The sequence below is a fragment of the Schistocerca serialis genome, chromosome 6, assembly GCF_023864345.2.
Source record: "Schistocerca serialis cubense isolate TAMUIC-IGC-003099 chromosome 6, iqSchSeri2.2, whole genome shotgun sequence".
Taxonomy (NCBI): domain Eukaryota; kingdom Metazoa; phylum Arthropoda; class Insecta; order Orthoptera; family Acrididae; genus Schistocerca; species Schistocerca serialis.
The window spans coordinates 288,752,711-288,778,788 of NC_064643.1; positions in this window are offsets into that span (position 1 = coordinate 288,752,711).

The following is a 26,078-nucleotide window of genomic DNA, read 5'->3' on the forward strand; positions in this document are numbered from 1 at the left end:
GCATTGTCGGTAGGTGTGGGAGGTTTTTTCATTTTTAAGCGAGGTGGTGACGTGTGGAGCGGAAGCAGAATGCGAAACGACTTACAGTTCAGTTGTTTGAAGATTAACAACGAACGCAAAGATGCTGTTACCCGGAATTGATCATGGCGTAGTTGTTGGATACGTGTGTGAAATTTTACTAATTTATTCAGTTTACGAAACGACACATCGCTGTATTGTCAGATTCCTGAACCAGTAAGGACATCTTCCAGCAGTTAAGACAATCACAGTTACAATAGAGAAACTACACGTCTTTGGAAGAGCCACATTCATAATATTTACACCAGTGTGTGTGTACGAAAACTTGACAATATGCAACTTCCAGCATTTCACAGTAAGTGCAGTTAACGGTTCAGAACAGACTAGAACAGTGTTAAATATCCCAAAACTAATTAATAAAATCAAACTGTGTTGCATGTTCAAAACGGTATAGTGGAACTCATGTTATCAGCAACTGACGTATATGTAATAATGTAATAGCAATAGGGAGTATCTCGCAGTTAGGAGCCGTAAAGTTTCGGTATGAATAATGTTAGATATGCGCACGTTGTTTACCAGAATGTTATTAATATGGAAATGCAAGTGTATGCAAGCAGATGTACGCTAGAATTCCAGTTGTCTCTCTGGAATGTAAGAATTGAATCGTATGTGGAGATGCAAGTGTATGTAAGCAGTGTACTTGAAAAGTGTTTCGTCGACGTCCAGTTGCCTTTCTGGAACCTTAGAACGAATCGCATGCAAAACACAAATAGTTAAACAATTCAGTATCCGTTTGTAACATGTGTTTCGTCATATTTGTCTTTTAATTGTTAATGAGATATGCACACATAGATTGCCAGAATCTTAACATGTAGATGTACGTGTACATAAGTATTTTGGTTTACTTGAAAAGGGTTATATCGTAACGTATCGAGTTGCTTTTCTTGAATTTAAGATAGGAATCACACGCAAAACACAAATAGTTAAACGATACTGTAACCTCTTATATGTGTATTATGTCATATTTGTCTTGTAATTGTGAAAGAGATTTGAGCGAGTGTGCGCATGTGTGTTTTGCCTATGAAGCAGTACAATTGTTCTGAAGGCCGTTTAAGAGATTGCATCGAAGGGAGTAGTGATTTATTGGCAAGGACTTTGATTACAATTACGTCATACAGAGCGTACGTATTTTCGATAGAATGTGTAGACTCCGTAAAAATGAAAGTTTTAATACAGTCAATATCACGGAGCGATCTTCTAGTTTATCTGTGACGACGAACTTATACACGGAATTGATTTCACTGTGGAAACACATAGACATTTATATACATGAGGAATGAGCTAGCGGCGCACCTTCATTCGAGGCATAGCCCATGTAATACATACCATAAATAACTGATGGGTTTGAAGCTTCCTGAAAGACTAAAACTGTGTGCAGGATCGGCAATCGAAGCGGTAACCTTGCCTTTACGGGTAAAGCTTTTATAGAGTGAGCTACACGGATATGACTCACGACCCGCCGTCATAGCCTCATTTCCGCCAATAAGTGTCTACTGCAATCGAGAGTACGAAAGAAGGTCTGAAAAGCTGTAAGTGAGCATTAAGTGCGGAAGGCAAGTTTATGGGTTCGAGTCCAGATCCTGAACAAAGTTTTAATCCGTTAGTATCCAAGGTCTGAAGGACGATTGCTGTTTGACATCTTTCATGTCCCGTATTCGTGTGCTGCATATTGGCTACTCACGCAACGAATATAAGCCCTACTCTTACGATGGCCGCCAGCGTCGAATGTTTCTGACGTCTGTTCCACCCGGATGCCTTCTGCTTCCCAACTACCAGGACAAATACAGTCAATTGGATTAAAGGAATGGCGCTGTGTTAAATTATTGGTCTTTCCTGCAGGACAAATACAGGAACGTACAATGCTGGGGGAGATACCGGTTCTGCTTTGCCAACTATCTGAGTCCGTTGCTCTTGGACTATGGTCTTCCAGGTGCGAGAAGAGATAGATGAGATAGTCCACGATTTATGATAGATCTAAATCTGTGTACACATGGGGCTGTACTCATCATCATACAAGAAGACGACCTGCACAATTTGCATGCTCAGCTGTTATAGGGTTTTCTTACCAGTTTAGTAGTTTTTTATTCACCTAAAAATAATTAATATAGAGTAATGAAGATTCGGGAATATACTTGTCTAAGTGACATATTTAAGTGATTAATGTTGGAAGATCACAGGTTAATAAAAGCTCGAAATAAGCCACTACAGATTTGAAATGCTGGTACATTAATAAGCGGTATAAACGACAGAACGTTGAATGCAAGCATGCAGGCATGCATGCATTGTGTTGTACAGATGCCGGATGTCAGTTTCTGGGATGGCTGTTGCACTTAGTCGGTCAATACACGAACTGTTAACGCTGTTTGGGGATTATACTGGTGGCACGTACGTGCTCGAGTGAAGATGGATATGGTAATCGAGCAGGCCAAGACAACATGTCTAATCTCTGTAGAGCATGTTGGGCTACAAAAGCGCTATGTGGGCGAGCGAAATCCTTTTTGAAAACACCCCGTAGAATGTTGTTCATGAACGGCAGCACAGAAGGTCGAATCCAGATTGATGTGCAAATTTGTAGTTACTGTGCGTGAGATAACCACGGAGAGCGCTCCTGATGTCATACAATATCGCACTCCAGACCGTAACTCCAGGATTAGCTCTAGAGTGCCTAGCACACAGACAGATTGCTTGCAAGCCCTCATCTGGACTCCGTCTAACCAACACACAGCCATCACTGGCGCCAAGGGAGGACCAGTTTTCATCGAGAAACACAACAGACCTCCACCTTCCCCTCCAATGAGATCCCGCCTGACATTACTGAAGTCGCAGATGATGACGGCCTGCGGTCCGTAGAATGCACGCTACAGCGCATCTGCATTGGAGATGTCCTTGAAGTAGCCGATTTCTAACTGTTCGTTGTTTCACTTATGCCCGCACACCAACCGTCGTCCCGTCGTCCCCACTGCACAGATATCGCTTCGCTGTCCCCCCCCCCCCCCCCCCCCCCCTCCACCCCCGCCCCAACCCCCTGGCAGCGGAGCTGATCTCACAAGTTTGTGTATATATTGTCCCAGCTAGTTAAGAACCATTCCGTGCCCTGTGGGTCGGGCATAAAACAGCTTTGAATCACGTTGTGAATCTAATCGTGTGAACTAGCAGTTGAAAATTAATCGCGTTTTTCCAGAGATATTTCATACACTTCCAACCACGACGGATCCCTAGTTCCGTTTCAGCCGCGCTCGCGAGTGGCCGCTGTTAACTGTTGCGCTGCACTTCAGTGTTTACATCGCTGTACTTGCGCTTCGCCGAGTGCCGTCCGTCCGTTAATCTCCGTGTTCGTTCCTGTTCCTTGTGATCTGATCGCTCTTTCTGATCTTGCTGCTGCTACTTGGAATTTCGGTTGTTTAACCGAAATTGCTTCGCTGGATTAACCATGGCTACAAACCTCAGGAAGAATACTCTGGTATTTGCTTTTGACAAAGAATCCCGTCCTGTTCAGCCGACATCCCTGGAAATAGATGACTGGATTACACAGGTAATTGGTCTAAATTCTGAAACCGTTCATACCTGGCAACTGGATCAGGAAAAATACTGTGTTTTTGTCAAGTTAATCAGTGCTTCGACTGTTGATAAAGTGTTACGAAAGTGGGGCTATGAAGTAGATTTTGTGCATAGAAATGGTTATAAAAGTAAGGTTTCCATCTATAGAGCGGACATTCATTACAAAACCGTTCGTGTCTTGAATCTCCCCATTGAAATTGAAAATGATAAGATTAAGGAAGCTCTTTTAAACTACGGAGACGTTAAATCAATTGCAAATGAAAGATGGTCGCCTCGCTTTAAACTGCAGTGTTTTAACGGGGTCCGCTGTGTAGAGATGGACGTTAAGACGAATATTCCGTCTCACATAACTGTTTGTGGGTATAAGGTACAAATTGTTTATACAGGTCAGGAAGCTACATGTCATATATGTAACGAAACCGGCCACTTCAGACCGGAATGTCCGCGGCGAACTGTTGTGCTTAAAAGTAATTTGATACAGCGTCAGAAGCTTACCTTAAATGATCTGTTACCAAAGAATAGCCCGGAACAACTGGTTGAGGATGTTAACGCAGCGGGACAAGCTGATGTCTCCCTTCACGATAACAGTCAATTTCCCCCGTTAACAACAAAAGGAAACCCCGTTGCCACTACTCGTGAAACTGAAATGCAACCGAAAAAACGACCTCTGGAGATAACTGATAGTTGTTCAGAGGACGAGCTGTCTTGTCCCACCCCCTCACTTCGCAAGCAAAAACAGTGCGATGAGAAGGCAGAGGAACCTGAAGGCAAAATGCGAATGGAAACTAATGAACAGAAAGATAATACACATACGGTACCAGAAAATGAAAGGGGTGTAAGCAGCATTAATTTGCAAGAAACAACAGGTGCAGTAGCCGATTGCAAAGATCAGAATCTATCTGTTAATAAACAAATTCAGGGAGAGGATGCAGAACTGCAGTCTCCATTTGTTTCCCTCGATCAGAAAGTGAGTGAAATTAATAAAGAACGAGGAAGTGGTGGCCAAACTGAAATCACGGTCAACACCTCAGGGCAGGCGCCGGCAACCGAAATTGCTAAAGCGTCTGCTGCTGCTCCAGATAAGCCGCGAAGTAAAATACCGACGCAACCAAATGAGAATGTAGCTCGTAACCAAGGGAAGGGAAAATCCAGTAGGGGCGACCCAAGCCCAAAGAATGTTCAGTCCGAAACGGTCGTACACGAATCACTGGAGGAAAAATCAGAAAGTTTACCAGGAAATCACTCTGCTTGCGGTACAAGAGAAAACATCAGAAGTAGAAAAAAACGGGACAGTAACTAATAAACTGATTGAAGTGTTATTCCATGTTCAGCCTTCCGAGAAAACTGTTACAGCTTAACTGAACCCTGAACCACAGTAAACTACATTAGTTCAACAAAACAACTACATAGTGACAGCACAATGACGCAATCTTATTCTGTCACCACTATAAACATAAATAAAATCACGACCGGTTTGAAATTATCGGCCCTTATGGAATTTTTGTACGAATCCGCGACTGATATTGCCCTGCTACAAGAAGTTCTAATTTCGGATTTGGTAATTCCCGGTTTTGTCAGTTACATCAATGTGTCTCCCGAAACAAGTGTTGGAACAGCTATTTTGGTAAGGGAAGGGATTATAGTAAGCGAGGTGGAACGACTGGAATCCGGAAGGGGAATAGGGCTAAATATCTATGATGTGACTATCATCAACTTGTACGCCCCTTCAGGAAGTTCTCATCGAGCTGACAGGGCACGTTTCTTCAAAGACGACTTGATATACATGTTAAGGAAATCACGAAGACAGTTATTACTTGGAGGTGATTTTAATTGTGTTTTAAATCGAAAAGATCAGTTACCTAATTTTAATTTCTCAAGTGAACTAAAACAATTAGTTACTGGTTTAGAATTAAAGGATATATGGGAAATCAAATACCCCTCCATTGTTGAGTTCACTTATGTCACGGCAACATCACGTAGCAGGATTGATAGACTATATATTTCTAAAAATCTTGTAACTTCCGTGACAAAAGTAGAAACCATTCCTACGTACTTTTCAGACCATTCAAGTGTCTTAGCTTGCATAAATCTAACAAGACAGCCGGTTCGCCGATTCAAGAATCAGTGGAATTTGAACACTTCCTTGTTAGTTAATCATGATTTAGAAGATCTGATTAAAGAAACATGGGCAATATGCCTGCGAGCCCGTAGTAGATGTGCCACTGCTATTGACTGGTGGGTTAAAATGGCAAAGCCAAAGTTGAGGAAAGTTCTTATTCAATACAGTGCCCAGAGCGCAAGGGAAATGAAATGCACTATAGAGTATTACTATTCAGTTTTGAGAGATCTATAAGATCAAGTCTCAGCAGGTTCCTCACTTCGGATAGCAGACATCAAAAAAGTCAAAGCCAAGTTACTTAATATCAAGAGAAGTCAAATGGAAGGGTTGAAAATAAAATCGAAGGCAAATTCGGTGTAAGCAGATGAAACTACTTCCCTATATCATTTAGTGAAGCATACGAAAAACGGGAGAAGGACTTTTATTGAAGAAATTCGAACAAAACACGGCACGATTCTCAGAACCCAGCAGGATATCATGGACGAGATTTATCGCTATTATTGCGAGCTATATTCTGTACATCAAAGTAGTGATGCTTCCTTGGAAGAATTCCTTGACATCCTAGCCCCACAGCTGACAGAAGATGACAACGAAATTTTTCTCGAGGTTGTCAGTGAAGAAGACGTGTATGAGACTCTGTGCGCCTCGCCACCAAAAAAATCCCCAGGACCGGATGGTCTGCCAGCAGAATTTTACATCCGTTACTGGCCAATAGTGGGTGCAAAAAATCACGGACATTGTAAATGAGGTTATTCAGGGTAAAATGATTCCGGCTGAGTTTAAGGAGAGTAAAATTGTTCTGGTGCCAAAAAATAATGGAAACAAAGATTTAAATAATTTTCGTCCAATTTCACTGCTGAATTCTGATTATAAATTAATAGCTAGAATAATAAACAAGAGAATTTCATGCCTTACAGATAAAATTATTAGTCAACATCAGAACTGTGCGCAAGGCAGAACCATTTTTCAAAATCTAGCGGAATTCAGGGATATCATTGCAATAACTTCTGTAACAAACATAAAGTGTGCTTTATTGTTTTTAGATTTTTATAAGGCGTTCGATGTAGTAAACCATGAATATCTTCTACAGACATTGAAGAAAATAGGTTTCAACGATAGGGTTATACAGTTGATTAAGAACATAGCAACTGGAATAAATGCTAAAATAGCGGTGAATTGTCAACAATCCAGGCCGATGCAAATACAACGAGGTGTTCCTCAAGGAAGTCCTCTGTCCATGTCGCTCTTCGCAATTTCGCTGGAACCTTTCCTCCGACATGTCCATGCTACAATAAAAGGCTTAACATTATCAGGAAACAAAACAGTTATAAGAGCCTATGCTGACGATATAGGGGTCATTATAAGGAATAATGACGAGGTAACCACGCTAGCAACAGTGATTGATTCGTACTGTAGAGCATCTGGAGCCAATGCAAACGGAAAAAAAAGTAAGATGTTAAATCTCAGAGGTTTTGATAATATCAACGTCGAGTGGGCAAACTTAGTCCGACAACATAAAACACTTGGGATCACCCTGACAGCATGCCCTATGAAAATGACGGCTTTAAATTGGAAAGTTGCAGCAGATAAAGTGCAAGGAGCCATTGTAGAGAATTTAACTCGATATATGAACCAAGTTCAAAGAACACAGTATATCAACTCATGCATCCTTGCTAAGGCTTATTATACTGCCCAGCTGTTTCCAATACCGAGAATGATAGCGAGGAGAATAATGTCCAAAATCACAAAATTTTTGTGGAGAGGTGAAGTGTTCAGAGTACCTGCTAAAGTAGCCACTTTAGATCCTAAAAATGGTGGACTAGGATTAACTGATATAACGGATAAAGCCTCTGCTCTTTTTATCAAAAGGCAAGTTAATTTAATAAGAGACTCGCGAGAAAGCATAACCAGCCAACTTTTCGACATCATTAAACCTCCAAGCCTGCTTCCCCCGATTGACGTGCAGAATATCAACAGTCGCTTACAGCACGTGAGGATTTTCTATGTTGAGTTTAGTTATGTCAGTGTCGAACTCAGGCAGTCCCGACACTTAACATCGAGAGCCATAATGCGGGAACGAAAGAAAAGCGAAGGAAGAAACAAAATAGAACGACAGTTTCCAAACATTGAGTGGACTGAGATTTGGAAAAACATTAGTTCTAATGTGCTCACGTCTAATATAAAAACGTCATGGTACAAGACAGTTAACAACATAGTTAGCACCAATGAAAGACTGCACGCAATCGGACTCTGTGAAACAAATTTATGTCAACAATGTCATCTAGTTGACACAGTAATTCATCGATATACTTGCAGTGGTCACATGAATAGTTGGAAGTGGATCCGGGAGCAAATAGCTCTGATTACAAGAACATCCACTGAGTATATATCGCTGTCATTGATACACAGGCCTAAAGCACGCTATTTCCCAGAAGCAAGAAATAACGCTGTGTACTGGTTGCTGGGAAATTTTGTTAACTACGTCCTTAACAAATTAGGATCCGATAGCATCATAGAGTTCAAGGTACACATGCTGTGTGAGTTCCACAAAATTAGAAGCTATTCGAATCACAAGAAAAAGTTCGGTAATATGCTAAAAATTGTATTTGAAAGAATGGGCATTGGTTAATATAAAAAAGAAGACTGTGTTGACAGTGATGTATTGTAGTTACCTTAAGGATACTATTTAAGATTTTACAGTATATTTATGATGTGTGCTTTCTCTACTTCAGAGAGTAGTTTTTTGAAATTTATAATCTAATGTACAGAACTTATGTGACATTGAGATTGTGTGTCTAATAGTGCCAAACACAAATCATGAAAGGTGCATTATTGGCTTATACAAGAAATTAGGAAATAGACAGTTTTTATACAAATCTCCTTATCGATTGGTTAAAACCATAAGATACTATCCGATAAATGTAAAATTCAATGGCTGGCACATTGCCCTGTTCATTTTTGCAGTGAAAGACTGATTATATAGATCTGATCACTTCAAATACTTAGATTCAATTAATGTCCAGAAAGTGTAGTTGGAAGGCTAGTCAACTTTATTATATATCTCCTTTCCGCCATTCTCAAGTATTTATGTTTAATTTAATTCTTTCTGGTGATTTAGTCAGTAACACAATCTTCTGTTGTCTTTCCTTAATGTCAGCGCAATTGAAATGATCAAACCGCTTTGTTTAAATAACATCATGTATGTATAACTTAGTATGTATTTGCAATGTGTAACATTGTTTTTTTAATAAAGGTTTTATAAAAAAAAAAAAAGTGGTCAGCGTGACGGAATGTCAAGCCTAAGGGCCCGGGTTCGATTCCCGGCTGGGTCGGAAATTTTCTCCGCTCAGGGACTGGGTATTGTGTTGTCCTAATCATCATCATTTCATCCATATCGACGCGCAAGTTGCCGAAGTGGCGTGAAATCGAAAGACTTGCACCAGGCGAACGGTCTACCCGACGGGAGGCTCTAATCACACAACATTTTTTTTTTTTACTGAAGGATTCACATTTCTCTCCATATATTTTGTAAAATTCTATTGTGTAAATTCAGCACAAGATAAATGATACGTGTCTTTCATACCATCAGAATAATAATCATGCAAACTCTTCCCAGAGTTATACTACATGCAAGTTATACTCCCCATTACAATTTCAAATTTGATCTGTCCTCCACTAAAAAGATATATATCGATTTTTCTTTCTTTCATGAGTGAGCCCATTTCACGAAAATCATTGATTACTTTCTGGTTCCGGAACTTGATTCTGATTGCCTTTTAAGCCTACGTGATGAGAACAACTTTCAGTGCAACAGCATGAAGCTGTGTTTTGTGCGTGAAGAGAGAGAGAGAGAGAGAGAAAAGAGAGGAGGGGGTAAGAGTAAGAGGGAAGAAAAGTTTGCTTGTACTGATGATTGTACACTTTAGAATAAATGTATTAACTTTTAAAGTACTTCTAATGTTGAAAAATGTCAAAAGACGTCGAATTCTGGCTCGTGGTTGCCAAATACAAACGCAGATAGCTTCCCTGAATGCGTTCGCGCATTGTAAAATACAACTTTTAATCTAATTTTCTTTTACATGCAAGTTTAATATATTGAATTCCACTTGCTTACTATACCGAGACATACGCCTATCATCAGATTAAGTGGAAGATGATGCTCAATACATAAGGTAAAAATTGATGGCAGGGAATGAAAACCTCGTAACTCCATCTGTCTGTGGAAACCTCGTAATTCCAGTAACCAATAACTCCACAACCAAAGAGAGATTTGAAAGTGCATGGGTTTCTCGAATCCGTCAACAACTAGGCTTCTACTATACAGCTACAATTGCAGGAACTTTCTGTAGCTATTTATATTACTTTTAAAGAAGTAGTTCTTGCTTCTCCTCTAAAATTTAACAAAACGGAGTCTTCATTGCCTACCATCGAAGTAGTACTGTAACGGGGATTTTTTCTCCTTGTAAATTCGAACAGTATCTTTCCATCTATGACTTATAACATTAGGGCTGATTGAATGTAGCACATGTTTTACCGATTCTTTTTTACGGATAGTAGCACGAGGTTTATAATTGAAGAATATGTTTTGTTGCGCTTTACGTAAAGTAAATGTGAATCTTATGTAATACTGGTGTACAAGAAGTGTTATAGCTCAGTAGGATAAAAATCATCTCTGTAATTAACATGGCGGCAGGGGGGGGGGGGGGGGGAGGCAAGGCAGAACAGTTGAACAGTTGCATCGAGAAGAGGAGGATGGTTTTTTGATGGTGACATGTTTGCGGAAGTGCATTGTCGGTAGGTGTGGGAGGTTTTTTCATTTTTAAGCGAGGTGGTGACGTGTGGAGCGGAAGCAGAATGCGAAACGACTTACAGTTCAGTTGTTTGAAGATTAACAACGAACGCAAAGATGCTGTTACCCGGAATTGATCATGGCGTAGTTGTTGGATACGTGTGTGAAATTTTACTAATTTATTCAGTTTACGAAACGACACATCGCTGTATTGTCAGCTTCCTGAACCAGTAAGGACATCTTCCAGCAGTTAAGACAATCACAGTTACAATAGAGAAACTACACGTCTTTGGAAGAGCCACATTCATAATATTTACACCAGTGTGTGTGTACGAAAACTTGACAATATGCAACTTCCAGCATTTCACAGTAAGTGCAGTTAACGGTTCAGAACAGACTAGAACAGTGTTAAATATCCCAAAACTAATTAATAAAATCAAACTGTGTTGCATGTTCAAAACGGTATAGTGGAACTCATGTTATCAGCAACTGACGTATATGTAATAATGTAATAGCAATAGGGAGTATCTCGCAGTTAGGAGCCGTAAAGTTTCGGTATGAATAATGTTAGATATGCGCACGTTGTTTACCAGAATGTTATTAATATGGAAATGCAAGTGTATGCAAGCAGATGTACGCTAGAATTCCAGTTGTCTCTCTGGAATGTAAGAATTGAATCGTATGTGGAGATGCAAGTGTATGTAAGCAGTGTACTTGAAAAGTGTTTCGTCGACGTCCAGTTGCCTTTCTGGAACCTTAGAACGAATCGCATGCAAAACACAAATAGTTAAACAATTCAGTATCCGTTTGTAACATGTGTTTCGTCATATTTGTCTTTTAATTGTTAATGAGATATGCACACATAGATTGCCAGAATCTTAACATGTAGATGTACGTGTACATAAGTATTTTGGTTTACTTGAAAAGGGTTATATCGTAACGTATCGAGTTGCTTTTCTTGAATTTAAGATAGGAATCACACGCAAAACACAAATAGTTAAACGATACTGTAACCTCTTATATGTGTATTATGTCATATTTGTCTTGTAATTGTGAAAGAGATTTGAGCGAGTGTGCGCATGTGTGTTTTGCCTATGAAGCAGTACAATTGTTCTGAAGGCCGTTTAAGAGATTGCATCGAAGGGAGTAGTGATTTATTGGCAAGGACTTTGATTACAATTACGTCATACAGAGCGTACGTATTTTCGATAGAATGTGTAGACTCCGTAAAAATGAAAGTTTTAATACAGTCAATATCACGGAGCGATCTTCTAGTTTATCTGTGACGACGAACTTATACACGGAATTGATTTCACTGTGGAAACACATAGACATTTATATACATGAGGAATGAGCTAGCGGCGCACCTTCATTCGAGGCATAGCCCATGTAATACATACCATAAATAACTGATGGGTTTGAAGCTTCCTGAAAGACTAAAACTGTGTGCAGGATCGGCAATCGAAGCGGTAACCTTGCCTTTACGGGTAAAGCTTTTATAGAGTGAGCTACACGGATATGACTCACGACCCGCCGTCATAGCCTCATTTCCGCCAATAAGTGTCTACTGCAATCGAGAGTACGAAAGAAGGTCTGAAAAGCTGTAAGTGAGCATTAAGTGCGGAAGGCAAGTTTATGGGTTCGAGTCCAGATCCTGAACAAAGTTTTAATCCGTTAGTATCCAAGGTCTGAAGGACGATTGCTGTTTGACATCTTTCATGTCCCGTATTCGTGTGCTGCATATTGGCTACTCACGCAACGAATATAAGCCCTACTCTTACGATGGCCGCCAGCGTCGAATGTTTCTGACGTCTGTTCCACCCGGATGCCTTCTGCTTCCCAACTACCAGGACAAATACAGTCAATTGGATTAAAGGAATGGCGCTGTGTTAAATTATTGGTCTTTCCTGCAGGACAAATACAGGAACGTACAATGCTGGGGGAGATACCGGTTCTGCTTTGCCAACTATCTGAGTCCGTTGCTCTTGGACTATGGTCTTCCAGGTGCGAGAAGAGATAGATGAGATAGTCCACGATTTATGATAGATCTAAATCTGTGTACACATGGGGCTGTACTCATCATCATACAAGAAGACGACCTGCACAATTTGCATGCTCAGCTGTTATAGGGTTTTCTTACCAGTTTAGTAGTTTTTTATTCACCTAAAAATAATTAATATAGAGTAATGAAGATTCGGGAATATACTTGTCTAAGTGACATATTTAAGTGATTAATATTGGAAGATCACAGGTTAATAAAAGCTCGAAATAAGCCACTACAGATTTGAAATGCTGGTACATTAATAAGCGGTACAAATGACAGAACGTTGAATGCAAGCATGCAGGCATGCATGCATAGTGTTGTACAGATGCCGGATGTCAGTTTCTGGGATGGCTGTTGCACTTAGTCGGTCAATACACGAACTGTTAACGCTGTTTGGGGATTATACTGGTGGCACGTACGTGCTCGAGTGAAGATGGATATGGTAATCGAGCAGGCCAAGACAACATGTCTAATCTCTGTAGAGCATGTTGGGCTACAAAAGCGCTATGTGGGCGAGCGAAATCCTTTTTGAAAACACCCCGTAGAATGTTGTTCATGAACGGCAGCACAGAAGGTCGAATCCAGATTGATGTGCAAATTTGTAGTTACTGTGCGTGAGATAACCACGGAGAGCGCTCCTGATGTCATACAATATCGCACTCCAGACCGTAACTCCAGGATTAGCTCTAGAGTGCCTAGCACACAGACAGATTGCTTGCAAGCCCTCATCTGGACTCCGTCTAACCAACACACAGCCATCACTGGCGCCAAGGGAGGACCAGTTTTCATCGAGAAACACAACAGACCTCCACCTTCCCCTCCAATGAGATCCCGCCTGACATTACTGAAGTCGCAGATGATGACGGCCTGCGGTCCGTAGAATGCACGCCACAGCGCATCTGCATTGGAGATGTCCTTGAAGTAGCCGATTTCTAACTGTTCGTTGTTTCACTTATGCCCGCACACCAACCGTCGTCCCGTCGTCCCCACTGCACAGATATCGCTTCGCCGTCCCCCCCCCCCTCCACCCCCTCCCCCCTGGCAGCGGAGCTGATCTCACAAGTTTGTGTATATATTGTCCCAGCTAGTTAAGAACCATTCCGTGCCCTGTGGGTCGGGCATAAAACAGCTTTGAATCACGTTGTGAATCTAATCGTGTGAACTAGCAGTTGAAAATTAATCGCGTTTTTCCAGAGATATTTCATACACTTCCAACCATGACGGATCCCAAGACAGTTTTGTTTTTGTTTTTAATACTCTGGAATAAGATATCAATTGAGTTCCAGTTTATTTTTACTGTTTGTTTCCCTGAGTAATTTGATTTAGTTACTTTAGCAGTCTGTATGCATTCGTTGAATCCTGTTATAAAAAGGTATACCAGCTTCCTTCAATAACCCTCGAATACTCACAGATATTATTGTCTATGTATTAGCTGATTATGGAATTTAGTAAACACTGGGAATGTCTCGAATATTTCTGCTTTATTGACACAATTAAGTTCTTAAATTAATGAGAGATGGCACTGGGGCATCAATGAAAGAATCGTTGATACTGGTGTGTATTGTTTCGTTATTATAACAGTCCGTCAGTACTACATTCCTTTGTGTACCTATCAACAAAGACATACTTTCGCATGAAACTGTCTTTTGCCATTAATGTCCGATAAATTGTAAATATGTCTCTGGGCCTTACAATGTCTAAGCTTCTCAGTTCTCACGACACGATATTAATCCTTTCAATGTCTGTTCAGCCAAGTTTAGTCTTTTAATGGGCACTATTTTTGACTTCACGTTTATTAGTGAAATCACCTTGACAACGAGCAGCAGAGATTCTAGTGTGGTAAGTTCCAAACTATTTTCGGTCCCAATACTCTTCAATAATTCGCATGCAGTGAATAAAGTCCTGATTCAATACAGAAGTTTCCCTATTGTCAATAAATCTCTTCAGTATCGTAAGTATACGATCGTAGCGTTTCGTTTAACATGTACAATCACCATTCACTTCAATATCAATGTACGTACACCCAATCACCTCCAATTGACTCCGTCTTTGATTTTATCCCAAAATAATCTATTCTCCACGACTCCAATGTCTAAACCAGTTCTAAGAATGCAGTTTAATTAGACTTGTAATCCCAAAATTCCGACTACCACAGAAGAACTGAGAACACACTCGCCACCGCTGAAAACAAAGACTCAAGAGATCTAACAATGCTGCGCATTGGTTTATATACACATTCAAAACAAAATGCAGCTCTGTTATGTCTTCCTTGGATTCCCTTTGTACTACTTTGCGTTACTCTATTTCGAATATCTACTATTTGTAAAATTTTAACTAACTATTACTTCGAAATACTACTACCGTTTTTTGGCTCTTAGGTCATTTCGTATTACAGAATTAATCTGATACTCGTTTCTGTGTAACTACTCTCTAAAAAGCGGTTACACACTGTGGTACCATTTGCTGCTCAAACTGCTGCTGCAGATGCAGTAGGATGCGCCAGTGTCATACGCTGAACACGATGGTCTTCCCTTTCGCTAAAGTGCGCGTCATTTATGACGGCGGCCGAGTTTAGGTTCGTTCTGCGCATCTGACGTCACAAAACACAGTCAGCCAATGAACAGAGAACGACATTGCCAGAGCTCGACTGCACTGCAGAGCACAGACGAGTGTCTTCAGTTTTAGAAACGTTCAATCATAAATAAAGTAACTGAACAAAAGCAATGTCTTGATAGCAGACCTTCTTTTATAGAAAGTTTGGAAAAAACATTCTTTATACCAATTGCTTCATACTCTATTAATTAATTAAACCAAACAAGCAATAAGCCTCCTAATAGCGATCGCAAGGAAAGGTGTTTGTATCATTCTCACTAACCGCTTTTTCGCAATAAAGAACAGCGGTAATTGTTTATTTCCTATTGTACTTCGACGAAACGTGAGTAATTCATAGCCATACCAACAGTGTTTGTCGCTATTTTGTGTGCTATTTTAAAGTCCTCCGGGAAATATATTCAATGATGAGCTGCGTTAGAGTAATGGTTACAGTGTATAGCTGCTAAGCGAAAGGTTCTGAGTTCAAACCTTGTTCAGTGCTTGATATTTATTTAAAAATAATATCGAAGTGTCAACATGAATTTTAGTAGTTTGAATGTAATTTTTTGAAATTTCTAATGGCAACTAAAATCGACCATACGAAAGCATACACTATGGACTTTTACCTCTGCCAACTCTTCAAAATTTCGTGCAGTGGTTTACTACATCTAATGCTGCACAATAACTGCATTGAACATCGAAACAAAATTAAGTCATTTACGGGGGGGAAGGTATCAGTCAAGAAGATGTGTAAAAATCAAATTTTTGGGTCAAATAATTTTTGTGAAATCGAATGATAAAGTGTGTCAAAGCAGTCGAAACACCACGTGTCTGCACAGACAAGCAGTGCAATGATGACAAAATCGCGCACATCGCGGAATGCGGGGAGCACGCCTCTGTAGCAGCGAAAGGGTTAATGTGGCCGTGGTGGCTTTACTTCATAAACTGCGCGCTCCCCCCTAAACGTAAGTTTGCGAACTATACTATGGCGCTGCTTCTCTTAGCGCGTACAACTGGCAACGCAGCCATCTCCCGTGTCTGGGCGGGCATGCGTGAACCGCCAAGATAAAAGAATTGAACTATAGTGTCACGTGGCCGTCTGGAGCGCGGCCTTCTTGCGACCGTACATTCTCGTGACCACGGCTGCCAGCAATCATGTACTGTGCCTACAGTCCTGCCAAGTCTTTCTGCAGTATCACAGAAGAAACATGTAGCTTCTCGTAGTTCTACTACACGACCTCGCTCAAACTCACTGAGGTGCTGATAATGCCATCTTTGTCGCCTTTAAGGGCATCTTGACTAACGTCAACTCACCACACACAATCACGAAGGTAAATAATGTTCAAGATCGTTACAGCGTGTATTTAAAGAAAACTTTATCTACATTCTCATAGTGGTCCTACTTGCGCCACTCGTAGCCACTGGAGCAAAATTTGAATATACGTCATCTTTCAGATGTAGGAACACGCCTAACAACTTAGCTTTTGTCTTACAACTCCTTTGTGCTGCGATTTTTTCTGTTAATGTAGGTTGTTTTACTCTACTTACTTTAATAAAAGTATATTCTATAATATTCGATGCTATGTAAATATAATTGCGCTCTTTCAGAGAGTTTGTTCGACTGGCTTTATATACCAGTAACCTTGCAGTATGCCCGCCCGGTTCGCCGAGCGATCTAATGCACAGCCCTCCGAAGTGGGAAGGAACGCCTGGTCCCTGGCACGAATCCGCACGCCGGACTTGTGTCGAGGTCCGGTGAGCTGGCCAGTCTGCGAATGGTTTTTAGGCGGTTTTCCATCTGCCTCGGCGAATGTGGGCTGGTTCCGCTTATTCCGTCTCAACTAAACTATGTCGGCGATTGCTGCGCAAACAAGTTCTCCGCATACGCATATACCACCATTACTGTACCACGCAAACTTAGGGGTTACGCTCGTCTGGAGTGAGACGTTCCCTGGGGGGGAGGGGGGGGGGTCCAGAGGGAGCCGAACTGCACACTAACCCTGGGTTCGGTGTGGGGCGGCTCAGGGGTGAAGTGGACTGCGGTAGTCGTCGTTGGGTTTTGGACCACTGAGGCTACAGCGGGGACGGAGCCTCTCCGTCGTTTCTAGGTCCCTGGTTAACATACAATATACGACATACAACCTCGCAGTGCTTGCGGTAAGATATTTCACACTCTCTTGTTCGAAGTTTTGAATTTCACGCGTTGTAGCGATTCCGCTACTGAGTAGGAACAGTGATAAAGTCGAAATGACCTAAGGAATTTACTAAAGAGTGAGAATGATGAAATGATTTTTATCTGATGTGAAGACTGTTGTAAATATGTACCACACTATAATAGTGTAGGCTTCCGCGGCCAGAGTCACTAGACAAAAACGTTTACTGGATGTGATACCGCGTCGTAATTTATAAAACTACTGTTGCTGGAGAAAAACCAACGTTTCGGCCAAAGTTGCAGCGGCCTTCTTCTGGGCTGCAACTGCGGCGGAAACGTAGTTTTTTCTCCAGCAACAGTAGTTTTATACGTTATGACGCGGTGTCACACCCAGAAAACTTTTTTGTCAATTGTATCACACTATTTGCAATGGAGCTTTCCTAAGCCAATGTCCTTATTGCCTATATATCGTACTTTCATATTTACCTTGTACGAGGTGGAATCCAAAATTTTCGGTCCTGGTGCTGCCATCTGGAAAGTAGGAGTAGCAGATCTTTGTATCTTTGTACCCCTAGGTGGCGAGAGCTGCATGTCTGATGAGTGTGCGGAGTGGCATTCAGCTGAGAGGACATGTTGCGCGCCAACAGTGATTTCCGTAATACTCTGTGTTTGGTGTGTGGCTATTTTACAATGGATCCGCGAACAGAACAGCGCATGCGTATAAAATTCTGTGCGAATCTCGGCAAAAGTGCTACGGAGACCCTTGAAATGATTCAACAAGTGTTTGGGGGACAGAGCACGAGCCGTACGCGTGCGTTGGAGTGGCATACTCGGTTCACGGTCGGCGGTACAGACGTCGAAGATGATGCTCACACTGGAAGGCCTGTTAGCCGCACAACTCCAGACATTGTTGCCAAACTTCAACAGTTGGTTCATGAGGTTCGACGTCGAACCATTCAAGACCTTGCACATGAAGTGGATATTGGTTATGGGACATGTCAACGGATGTTGACTAATGAATTGGGCATGCATCGTGTCGCCGCAGAATTTGTGCAAAGGATCTTGACTGCCGATCAGAAGACACATCGTGTTGAAGTGTGCATGGACCTTCGTCACACCGCATCCGATGATCTGACCTTCTTTTCGCGTGTTATCAGTGGCGACGAGAGCTGGATTTACGGTTATGACCCAGAGACAAAGCAACAATCGTCCCAGTGGAAGAGCCCGGCTCTCCAAGACCCAAAAAACCAAGTCAGGTGAAACGTGAAGAGCATGATCATCGTTTTCTTTGATACCGAGGAAATGGGCACAAAGAATTCGTCCCACACAACCAAACAGTGAATTCCACGTACTACTGTGACGTTTTGCGACGGGTCCGTGAAAAAGTGCGGCGACGACGGCCCGAACTTTGGCGTCTAGGGAACTGGCTGCTGCATCACAACAACGCACCCTGTCACACGTCCGTGCTCACCAGGACCTTTTTGGCAAAAACCAACATGGCGATGTACCCCACTCACCGTATTCGCCAAATTTGCCACCTTGAGACTTCGCGCTATTCCCAAAGCTGAAACTAAAGTTGAAAAGCCGTCGGTTCGACATTCTAGGGAGGATTCAAGAAGCATCGCTGGCTGTGATAAACAACCTGAAAGAACAGGACTTCCAGAAAACGTTTGACCTATGGCAGAAGCACTGTGACTGGTATGTAAGTGCGGATGGGAACTACTTCGAGGGTGACAGTGACCATTAGTCCAAAGGTAAGGTTTTCAACAGACGGCAGCACCAGTCCCGAAAATTTTGGATAGCATCTCGTAACATATTAATCGATATTGAAACCTGTTATTTATTTACACTACAGCCAGACGAACATTGTATATGGACAAGGAAGGAAATGTGCGTTTTAGTAGAGCTTACGCAGGAATTTTACGCTCGTACATTCATTGAAACAAGGTGATTTGCGACCCAAATACAGCCTACAACTGTCGCTCGAGCGCGTTGCTATCGCATATACCACGTTAAGGCACACGTACCATACGCACAAGTCGCTTGGGTTCTGAGCATACAGCAGCACGTTGAACTAGGCACGATCACTGTTAACGTTCGAAAGCAAGGTCCGCGTGCTGACGGCTTCAGCAAGTCCTCAGATCTATGACGGTATTCAGTCAGTAGAGAAGCTTGGCAGAAGAAATGGTTCGCAATGCTCAGTGACTTCCAAATAGAGATACTCTCCTAGATTTCGCACGCTGCCGCGACGTCTAATGCTGATTACACCTCGTAGTATAGACGCTTTGTCCTGTGATAGTCATTTGGCATATGTAACAGAATTCATTCTGAATGATGGTGAGATGATTGCTGGATAGCTTGCACGCTTGCGCTCCATTTACATGGCTATACATCACGCAATTTCCCAGATTATAGAGTGTTAGATTTGTTTTTGCGATACATTTCGCACTTGAGTTCATCGTGGCAAACGTAAGGACTTGTTCGCACATTCAGCCTTTCACAACACGTGAACGAATATCCAATTATATGCTGTAAGTCAAAAACCACTCCACAACACGAAGAAACTTCCAAATATTACGGAAATCGGTAGATGTGATGTACAGTCGTGCTCATAAGTATCCGAACGACCTGAATTGCATTTCGCCTGATTCGCATGCAACCCACATAACGCAGCTGTCTAGCAGGTCCTCTAATAGCTCCTCGGTACAGTCGTTTGACTATTGAAAATGGTTCCAACAAGTCACCACTAGAAAACACTGCTCTGTATCGCAATAACTCAAGATGTAAAGTAATGCCACGATACTACAAATATCAGGGAACACCTCATCACAGATAAGGCTGTCCTTAAGGCTTGTAAGCTCACATATATTACAATAAATGACATATCTGAAATGTTACCACTCTCATTATTACGTCAGATAGGTAATGCACGTAGCAAGTTCGTCGTATTCGTGATTTCGTCTTCAAGTAACATACTATACTTATTATTTAAAACAAAATGACATAAAAAATTTAAATTATTCACGAGCAGTTAGTTGAGAATATGTATGAACTTCAAATGATACGACGAACCGTCTCGTTCTGCATATGGATTCCAACCCAGGTCATGCAGACTAAGCAAAGATTTCGCGACTGACGGAAACTAACAGTCATTCCTGACTAGACATACAGATAGTGATATATCTCCATTTTAGACAGTATCAGTTAGCAAATATCAACTTAAATTACATAATGTAAACATTTTTAACGGACGCGAATTCCTACCCAGCATCTACTGTCTCTGTTAACGAACTACGAGAGATGTTAAGTACTGCCTCTTCACAAGTAACTTACTAGAAATGGCTTAAGGTAAGACTTTGTGTTGGACAGGGATTCGAACCCAGAACCTAATCGGATTGTTATCGAAGCATAATCGACTGTGACATATCGGTTTTTCTCGGCAGTAGCTAGATGTTTTAACTGAAATGACAAGACGAAACATTAATTTTTTCCTTCCCAGGACTCCAACCCGGCACCTATCACTTATATTCTACAGAAGACGAAGGTGAAATATGAATCTGTTACACCATTAGAAATAATATGACGAAGAGTTTAGTGCTGACTGGGAATCGAGCCCCACACATATCGTTGTTGACTACACACAAAGAGACGTCAGCTACCGAATTTTTCTCCACCAGCAGCTCGGAATAACATTCTTGAACTTACAGTGATCTCGCAAATAGTTCTGTGTGTCACTGGGAGTCAAAAACGTCAGATATCGTTAGTGTTGACAACGAATGAAAATACATTAAAAGTCAAAATTATTATCCACCAGCAGATAGGTGTTCGCATGCTAGAGAGCTTGATAATACATAATGAAAACTTTACTGCCGGGACAGGATTCGAACTCATTGACGCGCAGTATGTGGAGGTTCAGAGGGATCTGCAGTTTTGAGCAAACAACAAATTGTAGTCGAGCTGTATTGTCACGAAGTGATCAAATTCCGCGTTAAGGGCGGTCTGAGTTGCCTTCCCATTTCAGAACCAATTATATCGACATACAGAAGCTCAAATAAAAGATGGAATAAGTATCCGGCCGTGCGGTTCTAGGCGCTGCAGTCTGGAGCAGAGCGACCGCTACCGTCGCAGGTTCGAATCCTGCCTCGGGCATGGATGTGTGTGATGTCCTTAGGTTAGTTACGTTTAAGTAGTTCTAAGTTCTAGGGGACTGATGACCACAGCTGTTAAGTCCCATAGTGCTCAGAGCCATTTGAACCATTTAAGTATCCTGTGACCATACATAGCGTTTGTTTCGTCACTAGAAATAAATAACTAGTATAAGAAAGGTTGCTGGTGATAGAGTTTCTACATATCGCCACTCCAGACTTTATTGCGGCTCAACCTAACGTCTACTTGGTAGAGAAGGAATATCCTGTTTAATGTGAATTTCAGACCACAGTGCCATTATGCCTTCTTCACTTGGCGTAGCCAAGAGAATAGAATCTGTCTCTCCCTATCAAAAGTCATCGGCATAAGTTGGAATCGAACTCAGACCCTAAGCATACGAGCCTATCATCAATCCAACAGACCATGAAGTCCTCTTCTCTGTGACTCATTTTTCTATCATAACTTCGTTGCGCCACACTGGATGAGAATTCTGACACATAGGCTCCCTGTAGTGGTTTGCAGCATGTTCAGTACTTTCATTTACTTGGTTGACCGAATCGCCATAGACTAGCTGCCTCAGCTACCCAGTGCATACATTCGACTCTATTTTGTAATCACCGAAATAAAATCACGTAACTGCCACCTACACAGGACTGCCAAGAGTGTAGGATGCACAAATTTAAATAGGAATTGTTCGTTTCCACTTGAGCTACACTATTGCGCTATCTGTTTGTCGAAAACGTCGTGCAGTGCAAAACAAAAGCTGTAACTGTCTGTCTCTCAGAAGTCTGCATCCGGCCATATGCATTATCTCCAGGGCTGTGGAATGTGGAAGCTCTGGAGAAATTGTTGTTGACTTTTGGAGCTGCTGTAGCTACATGTCAGCTAGTATCGTATTTTCAGCATTGGCTGTCGTCTGATAGTGGCCTTTTATTCTTCTTCAAACCTTATTTGACAGCTTTAGCTCAGAACAAGTTTCCTACATGCATGTAATCAATAAACTGTATGTGCATTGTAAGCGTAGGCTTCCGCGGCCGTTGTCTTCTTCAATAAAATTCTTCAGGGTATCAGACCGCATCGTCATAATTTTAAAATGCGCCAACGTTTCGGCCAGCGTTGCAGCTAGCCTTCATCAGGGCCTTACGTTAACTGCTAAATGAACACACTTGGATTCCTTAAATAGCTGCACGAGAAAACCGTGTCGTTACTTGATGTGCATTGTCAGACTGTTATAGATAACATCAAAGAATTCGCATATATCATTGATGATTATTTTCTCTCTCATGTTTACTATTGTTTTAACAACAAAGGAAACCTTACGAAAATTGCGCACTGTATAATAAGAAATGAAATAAATCTATCCACGATAATCTTACAACGAATGTCTGTTTTAAGAAAACTGAGCATCTTTACACAAGTGTGCCTCTATCGGCACGAATTAGTAAAATACTACTCACTTAGATTTCGATTGGGTCTGTGTTTAATCGGTATGCTGTGTCATACTCAAGAGGTATGCAAATGTGCCATTCCATACATAAAGGTATGTATTCCTAGAAACCCAAAATTTGCTTGTCATCAGCGGAAAGAGGCGTTATCTGTTGTGCAGCATTGTAAGTTTTTCACCATTGTACTTTGAGCCGAAAGCATTTTCTTGAGATTTCCTTATCGATGTTTGATCTGACTGCTTGTAGCTCTTTCACAGAAGGGATAAAAACGTTAGAGTCAGCGAGACTGGAAACAATCGCCAACCATAACAGACGCTATGTTACATATTATGATATTTGCAAACTAAAAGATCAAACCCTACAGGATGTTTTCCGTTGACCTAGAGTTATTAAATTTGGCAAGAAGTGATGTTTGTTAGTACAACTAAAGGAAAGAATGCGAATTCTTTTTTTTCACTTGTTACCTGACTGTCTGTCTGGTAGGACCCCTTCTTCTCAGGATCGGATAGACGTATCACGTTGAAGCTTAAATCGCGTAGTAAGTTCTATAGTCTTTTGGCGATGTAATATGTAGTAAAATGTATGAGCTTCTAAGTCAGTGCAATCAATAGAAACTGTCATTTACGTCACATATTTTGGTACTCGCAAACCCCCTCACCAAAACCTACAGCGTACTTTCTGTTGAGCTAGAATCATGAAATTTGGCAAGATGCGAGGGTTCATAGTAGAAGAAAAGGGAAAAATTTTAAAATATTTAATTTGTAATTCTCATTTATTATCTGTGTGACTGCCCCTCTGTTAAGATCGCTTTTTCTCAAATGGGTATCGCATATCTTGCCCGTATCGATAACAGGGAAAAATCGTTAATTTAGTTTGTACGGAACCCTCGGCGCGCAAGTTCTACTCGCACTTATCCGGATTTTTTTTGATTTTTTTTTTTTATGTACGAGTAGAAGATTATCGTTCCAATGTATAATAACCAGTGTCGCATCCTATTATGAGCTCACAGGTTAATGTAAAGAAAACAGTGTTAGGTTCCAACCATAATCCCACACTCGTGCTATCGATATCACTCCGTCGTGGTGGTTGTTGCGGCAGCTGAGCGGACGCGGGCGTACTGACCTGGGCAGGCGCTCGCGCGGCCCCGGGCTGTCGGTGGGGCTGTGCTGGCTGGAGCCGGTCGAGCTGACCGAGTTGACGGACGGCGAGCGCCGCGACCGGAACGAGTCGCCCAGGTTGAAGATGCCGTTGGGCGTGATGGAGAAGCTGCGCACGCGGTAGTACACCACCTCCTCGCCTGCCGCGCCACCGCCGCCGCCACCGCCCCCGCTGCCGCTTCCGCCGCCCCCGCTGCCGGAAGCCGCGCCCCGCCGCAGCTGCCCCAGCATCGGCTGCACAGTGGAACACGTGGCCGCTGCTTTTAGAATTCACTTCTTCACAGGGGGGAATATGGAAAGTAGTAGGAAAAAGTTGAAAGAGGAAGACAATCGGGGGGGGGGGGGGGGGGGGACAATAATAAAGTGGTCAAATTTTGTGTCCCACATACTGTGGAGACACATACCCACTACAAAGTATTAGTTTCTCGTTGCTTTAGTCACTAAATGTGGTTTCGTATAAATGTTTTACTTTGTAATTTGTTGTGGTCTCTTCTCCGAGTGCGACTGGAGAAACAGATCACAGTTTGCCTCATTTCCTACTAGCTAAGCGCCTGCTTTGTTGCTCGTGTACACTATGTAGTCTGCATAGATATTTTTTATTTATATTAGAACAAATAAGCCCTCGGTCACAAATATTAAGTCAAAATTGACCAGGTTTCGACGCTACTATGAGTGTCGTCTTCAGAATTAAACTAACTGTTCTAAAACATATTAGGTATATAATACATTAATAAAATTAAGTTTGTACTGATTGGAAAGAGATGCAGTACTTACAAGTCACATTAAAAGAAATCTAAGCCGGAAAGACGACGTCATGAGTAACTGTAAATAAGATGGCGAGCCGCTAAGGGTTACTCGTATTTCAGTGAACAAATGGTTCAAATGGCTCTGAGCGCTATGGGACTTAACAGCTATGGTCATCAGTCCCCTAGAACTTAGAACTACGTAAACCTAACTAACCTAAGGACATCACACAACACCTAGTCATCACGAGGCAGAGAAAATCCCTGACCCCGCCGGGAATCGAACCCGGGAACCCGGGCGCGGCAAGCGAGAACGCTACCGCACGACCACGAGCTGCGGACACTTGAGTGAACAACCCTTGTTCCGGCGCGCCGGGACCAGCCGCACACTCTATGGGTGACACTGTTCTTTTATGCATCTTTACGTGATTACTGTGTTCTCAGAACTGAAATGAGCGACGTGACACGATCAACTAGTGACACTATCCAACACATCTGTGCAAAGCTTCATCAGATTAACACTGTTTACATTTCACTATCTATGGACCTTACTTTCCAAATAGCCGTAGTACGTCTGACCAAAACGCGATTTTGGTAGCTAGAACCTCTCTACGTTAATACTGCCTTTTGAGTTCTTGTAGTGAAATTTCCCCGTCCATAAAAACTTTCATTCCTTAACACATATTTATTTAGAAGTCAAATACTAATTTACACAGATTTATCTTCAAAAATGCTTTCTTAATGAAATATTTGATTAAACATTTCATCCCGTCCGAGAAGACAATGCCAATTTTCACAGTTGTAGCTTTAAAATGCTTTAGTAGTACTTTAGTAATGATTTCGCTCACGATTTTACCCACACAGGGGATGAATTTAGGAAAACGCTGAGACACTTTTTATTTTCTGACCGCGAAACCCAATATCAGTTTTCGTAGTTTTAGCTTCAAAACTGCTTTGAAGCCACTTTTAATCCCCTATTTAACCTCCTTAGGGAGGCCTACAATAAAACATCAGCACCTTGCCAAAAGTTGCTGTTCTTAGCAGTTTGGGCTGGTCGATGATCTGCCAGTCACTCAGGACATTTATGTATAGAGATATAGTCGCATTTTTTCTTCTTTTCCATTATGTAGAATGTAACAATGGCAATTTCAAAGAAAGCAAGTGCTGACAAGCGTGAATATTATCGAACTATCAGATTAATAAGTCATGGTTGCAAAATATTAACACGAATTATTTACAAAAAAAATGGAGAAAC